Raw genomic sequence first — 6,695 nt, forward strand, 5'->3', positions numbered from 1 at the left:
GTGTGAAATGAAATTGTGCGCTTCTCTGTGAGGCTTGTCCAAGACTTGATTTGAAGGCCTGAGGCTCTTTTCAAAGAGGGTTTAAAAGCAGTGAAAGGTTTGACACAAAGTGGCTTTGTTGATTGCGTGAAATTAGGTCCAGCATGGGTTTTTCCCTCTGCTCTGCTCTTATGCAAGACCATATTTTCCTTATTACTGATATAAAGCTCCGGCTATCATTTTCATTACGCTTTTGAGAGAATATGACAATAGCTTTTTCCTCCTCTGAGCTAATGTAATTACATTAACTTGTGGAGAGTGCAGCCAGCGGCACTGTGAAAGTCAAAAAGGCTGCTTGGCTGAATGACTTCTTCACGACATCGGACCACCGCACATAAACACAATGACAGTGAGAAAATACATTTCTGCCTCAGCAGAGATTCAGGAGCACAATGGTTTCAACTCTCTTTTTTGTGCTTGTTCCCAAAACTATTTTTGGAGGGGAAATTTTGTTGCTTTTACTATGATATCACAATAAAAAGGACTAGCAAGAGAGAAGTATTTGCAATGTGAATGGATAAAGTGACTCATGAATGGAGACCCCAGTGGGAACCAGACAAATGCCTGCCTCCTCCCCAGGATCCTTGTCTGAAAGGCTAATGAATGGTCACCGGTGACCAGGGACTGAGCTCTCTCTGACTCATGCTTGTTTTCTTTCACTATACACCCTTGGACAGGGCGCAAAGTGTACAGGAAGGCTAGTTTCCCATTGGATTTTAGTCTACACATATACACACATCGAGCTCAGGGTACTGCGACTGCTAGTTTCAATGAAGATCCTCAAGATTGTTGGCCCTATTTTAACAGTCTGAAATGCAAGTGAGAAGCGCCAAACGCAAGTAGCTTTGTGGGCGGTTCTATGGCGATTTTGCTATTATACCGGCGGATGCATTACTCTTGCGCCCGACACAAATCTAAAAAGGGTTGCCCTGAAGTAACCTAGTTACCCGATCACCTGGGGAAAGGCGGCGGCAGAGGGGTATTAAAGGCCGAGCACACAGCAGTCAAGCGGGGAAGACGCATAGGCGAGACAGTCACGCGACCAGACGAGACCGACAGACTATATCGCCCTAACGTTTGGAACACTTTCCCGTAGGAATAACTGAAGGGCGCCGGGAGCGACATTCACGCCGGACACCAAGACGGACCTGGCCGGAGAACCCTCACCTCTTTCCCCCATAGCAGAAGTAGCCTTAGTTATTTTATGATTTTCCATATTCTCCTGAGCGGTCCAGAAATAAAACCCTCGTTTCAACACCGGGCTTGAGCGTTCTTTATTGGGAATCCCAGCCGCCGTCGACCGGGGTTGCCACAGTGGTGGAGAATGCAGGCAACGCGATTCTTCGGCTAAAAACCCTCAAGCCCGACCATGATGCAGCCAGAGGAGCAACCCGCAACGAGGGACGAGGAGATCGAGGTCCTACGGAGATGTATGGTCCGGATCACCGAGCAGCTCAATCGGGACCCTGCCTACGCCGCACCCACGAAGCGGCTGACCAAGATGGGACCGGATGACGACGTCGAGGCATACCTCGAGATATATACAAGCGAACAGCGGAGCTTGAACAATGGTCCGCAGACCAGTGGGGCGACATCTTAGCACCCTTCCTGACCGGGGAAGCCCAACGGGCCTACTGGGATCTTCCCCCACTTCAGGCGAGGCATTATCCCACGCTCAAGCGGTGGGATAATGCCTCTGACTGTGTCCCACTATGGACACAGTCTCCCGGCCCAGGCACAACGTTACCATGATTGGACATATGACCCGCTCGACTCAGTGAGAAGCCAGATCTCACACCTCATCCACCTAGCTGAGCGGTGGCTCATTGAAGGAGATGGACCCCCTTGGCTGGACCAGCTCATAATAGATTGATGCATTACATTTACATTTACATTTAGGGCATTTAGCAGACGCTTTTATCCAAAGCGACTTACAATACGTGCATCTGTTACAATAAGTACATTTGTCATAAGAATTGAAACAGTATATCGCTGTCGGTACAGTAAAGATGTTCATAGAACCAAGTGCAAGTATTACAATCGCTAGGCTAACCCATTCCCCGTTGCATTTGATCTCTGCCTCCCGGAGCCAAGCGCTGGGCCTCAGGGAACCAACCCCAAACAGTCAACAACCTCATCGAGCTTCTAGAAAACCATCAAGTCACACAGCGGCTGTGTGGAGGAACAGTCCCACATTCCAGAGGAGGTGAGACGCGGGTTGAGCGACGCGGACGGGCGACAGAGACCACACGTTCCCAGGCACCACCATTCCGTACCCCAGTTAACCCGGCACAGACCACCGCGGACCGCAGAAGCCTCGCCCCTCGAGGGCGAGGCTGACTTCGAGGGAGGAATGGAGGTGCTACACCTGCGGTCAGAGGGACCACCTTGCGCGCCACTGTCCTGGAGAAGGGGACGTCACGATGCCCACCGCCAGTATGTCAGATCGGAGAGGAGGAGCCTGCCTCCGTACTACCTGCTGGTCCCACGAGTAAACCGTATCCCCAAGCCTGCCGGTACGGGTGGGGCGGCACGACACCCATGCCCTCCTCGACTCAGGGAGCATGGTTACCCTGTTCCAACCTGGACTGGCAGACGGAACCCTCGGACATGAGGTCAAGGTGGGCTGCATCCACGGCCGAACAGAGACCTACCCCACGAACCGCATTACAGTACAAACCCCGAAGGGAACCTTGACCTTCATTTGAGAAGGTGAAGGTGAAGGCCCACACTCACCTCCTGGGGGCACATCTGGGGATGGGTAAAATGAGGGACATGATCCTGAACAGGTTTTATGGTGAAAAGGGACGTCGAGGACTACTGCCGATCCTGCCCCGATTGTCAACGCACCGCCCCGAGACCCATCGTACGGAATCCCCTCATCCCCATGCCACTGATAGAAGTCCCATTCGATAGACTAGCGCTAGATATTGTAGGCCCCCTTCCCAGGACGAGCTGAGGTCACGCTACATACTAGTCATGGTTGACAACGCAATGCGCTACCCGGAGGCAGTTCCTCTCCGCGCTGCCACGGCCAAGGCAGTGGCAAAGGAATTTATGCTTTTATTTAGCAGGGTGGGGATAGTAAGGGAGATTCTGACAGACCAAGGCACCTGTTTTATGTCCAGAGTAATAGAAGACCTACTCAGCATGTTGCAGGTTCGCCACCTCCAAAAATCCGTCTACCACCCCCAGACCGACGGTCTTGTGGAGAGGTTAAATCAGACCTTAAAAAACATGTTGAAAAAAGTGCTGGAAGTGGATGGAAATAACTGGGTCCACACGTATTATTCGCTATCCAGGAAGTACCCAAGGCTTCCACTGGCTTCTCTCCCTTCGAGTTACTCTACTGCAGACGACCGAGAGGGCTACTTGACATCGCCAGGGACGCCTGGGAGAATCAACCCTCCCTACACCGCACCGTCATCGAACACGAGGATCAGGTGCGAGGCCGGATGGCACAGATCTGGCCCCTGGACCGGGAACACCTCGGACGAGCCCAACAAGCCCAGGCCCGGGGGTACAACCGGGAAGCCCAAATGCGCACCTTCAACCCGGGCGACCAGGTCCTCGTCCTCGTTTGGACCTCCGAGTGTAAGTTCCTAGCTAAATGGCAGGGGCCATATGAAATCATCGACTGGGTCGGCAACGTCAATTATCGGGTCCGACAACCAGGAAGACGCAAGTCCGTCCAGTTGTACCACATCAACCTGCTAAAACGATGGCAACCATTGACTGCCCCCCGGGATCCGGCTCTCCTGACACTGTCCGCTCGTCTACACATTCCCGAGGTTCCAGTGGGGGAGATGCTGAGCGGAAGATGGTGATCTAGCATCTCGATGTCTTCTCCGAGCGACCCGGGAGGACTACCATCACCAGCCACGACATCCGGACGGGACCGGGAGTCGGAGTCCGCCTTCGCCCCTACAGGGTCCCCGAGGCACGCCGCACCGCCATCAGGGCAGAGGTCGCCAGCATGCTGCAGATGGGGTTCATCGAGGAGTCCCACAGCACTTGGTCTTGCCCAGTGGTTCTGGTACCTAAGCCAGACGGGACTTATAGGTTCTGCAACGACTTCCGCAAACTGAATGAAGTTTCAGCATTTGACACGTACCCCATGCCCCGGGTGCATGAAATGATAGAGCGACTGGGTCCGGCCAGATTCATATCCACCCTTGACATTACCAAGGGATATTGGCAGGTCCCCCTCACTCAGAGGGCCCAGGAGAAGACGGCGTTCGCCACACCCGACACATTAGCTGTACCAATATACTTTCCTTCCGTTCGGGGTGCATGGGGCACCCGCGACCTTCCAGAGGATGATGGACCGGGTCCTACAGCCCCACAGGGAGTACGCTGCCGCATACATCGATGACATTGTGATACATAGCAGCACCTGGGCCCTACATCTGCACCACCTCTGAGTCGTTTTGGGAGCGCTCTGACCAGCCAGCCTCACAGTCAACCCAAAAAAGTGCCATCTAGGCCTGGAAGAGGCCTCCTATCTGGGCTATCAAGTAGGGTGGGGCAGTGTAAAACCCCAAGACAGAAAGGTGCAGACCATCCTGACCTGGCCCAGACCGCAAACCAAGACTCATTGGCTACTACCAATGATTCAACCCCAACTTCGCAACACTGGCCAGCCCCCTCCATGGGCTAACGCGGAGGGCTCTACCCGACCGAGTGGCCTGGAGGGACGAGATCGAGGACTCCATCTCACGCCTACGACAAGCCCTATGCACCGAGCCACTGCTATTCCCCAACTTTAATCTCCCCTTCGTGGTCCAGACCGATGCGTCTGAGGTGGGAATGGGAGCTGTTCCGTCCCAGGTCCGGTCAGGAGAGGAGCACCCGGTAACCTTTATCAGCCGGAAACTCCTGGCCAGCGAGCGTGCGTACTCAACTGTAGAGAAGGAGGTGCTGGCGATCAAGTGGGCCCTGGAGAAACTCTGTTATTATCTCCTCGGACACCACTTTACCCTCATCACCGACCACGCCCCCCTGAAATGGATGGGACGGCCAAAGACACCAACGCCAGGGTGACGCGCTGGTTCCTGGCCCTACAAGACTAACTCTTCCAGGTGGTCCATCGACCAGGATGGGCTCATGCCAATGCAGACGCCCTACCCTGGAAAGACGCCTGCCTAGGTCTTACCAGAGGAACTCCAGGCTTGCTGCAGAGGGTGGGGGTATGTGGCAACCCCGCGCCGGCGGAGCTGGAGGAAACTGGCCAACGCTCTGAACCCTCTCTACGGACAAGTAGTCCAAGGGAGATACATCCCCTTCAACATGGCTTGACCGCCCACCAATCAAGCAGGCACAGACAATCATGGGGATTGAGATCACCTGGGGGAAGGCGGCGGCAGTGGGGTATTAAAGGCCGAGCACACAGCAGTCAAGCGGGGAAGACGCATAGGCGAGACAGTCACGCGACCGACAGACTATATCGCCCCTTTGGAACGCTTTCCCGTAGGAATAACTGAAGGGCGCCGGGAGCGACATTCACGCCAGACACCAAGGCGGACCTGGCCGGAAAACCCTCACCTCTTTCCCCCATAGCGGAAGTAGCCTCAGTTATTTTATGATTTTCCTTATTCTCCTGAGCGTTTCAGAAATAAATCCGTCGTTTCGACACCGGGCTTGAGCGTTCTTCATCGGGAATCCCAGTCGCCGTCGACCGGGGTTGCCACAACACATATGATATGCGGTAACTGGTTCTATTTAATGATATGCACAAAACATTAAAAAACAAAGTTTCTTACCATTATTGTATGCATTATCGTTATCGACTTGTGTTCCTAATATGCATGTGTCCCCCCATTAATATACATTGCCATGGACTGTATTATGCGTTACGTGTTTAGTTTGCGTGTTTAAACAGATGGATACACACACGCGCCCGCATTCATTAATTATTTTACCAATACACACACGCGCGCCCGCATTCATTCATTCTTTTTAACACTCACTGTAAGGGATCCTGATATTTAAGTTCCTGTTTTTTCGGTAACATGTGCTTTTTACATTTTTTAGGTCAGTTGGTGGTGTCATGTGTTTTTCTGTTTGTTTTGGATTGCCATGTACTTTTGATTACACTCTGCTACTCCTGTCTTTATTTGAAGTGCTGCCTTTTTGTGAACACACCTGTTGCTAATGTGTGTTGATTTGTTTGTGGGTATTTAAGATCAGTGTGCCCATCAGTCTCTGTCGGATCGTGCCAGTATGATACCTGTGCCTTGCTGGAAAAAAACTCGTTACGTTTTGAAACCAAGCCATCTGTCTGCAATTGGATCCTTTTCTACTGAAAGCCTAATACTCACTCGCAGTTAAAAAATGTTTTTTCATCAACCCTAAAAGTTATGGGCTTGTACACAATGTCTGTGTTAAGAAAATATGTGTTTGCTGTACGGTGTTTGCAGATGCATTGATTTAAAAGTACAACTTATTACCGCTGTATCAGCTGTTCTTTCCCAAATAATTTACCAAGAATGTGATGCTAGGTAGATGAGAGAAGCAAAGTGTATGAGTGAAGTGCACAAGCAACATTATGCATGCGCCCTTAAAATATCGTCTGAACAACGCGCCACTGACTTTTAACCAGGTACTTCCTGGTTTGTGGCGGAATTGTTTTCTGAAACTGCAAAATAGCACCAGGG

Source organism: Pollachius pollachius (assembly GCF_949987615.1).
Source record: "Pollachius pollachius genome assembly, chromosome: 7".
In the NCBI taxonomy this organism is placed as follows: Eukaryota; Metazoa; Chordata; class Actinopteri; order Gadiformes; family Gadidae; genus Pollachius; species Pollachius pollachius.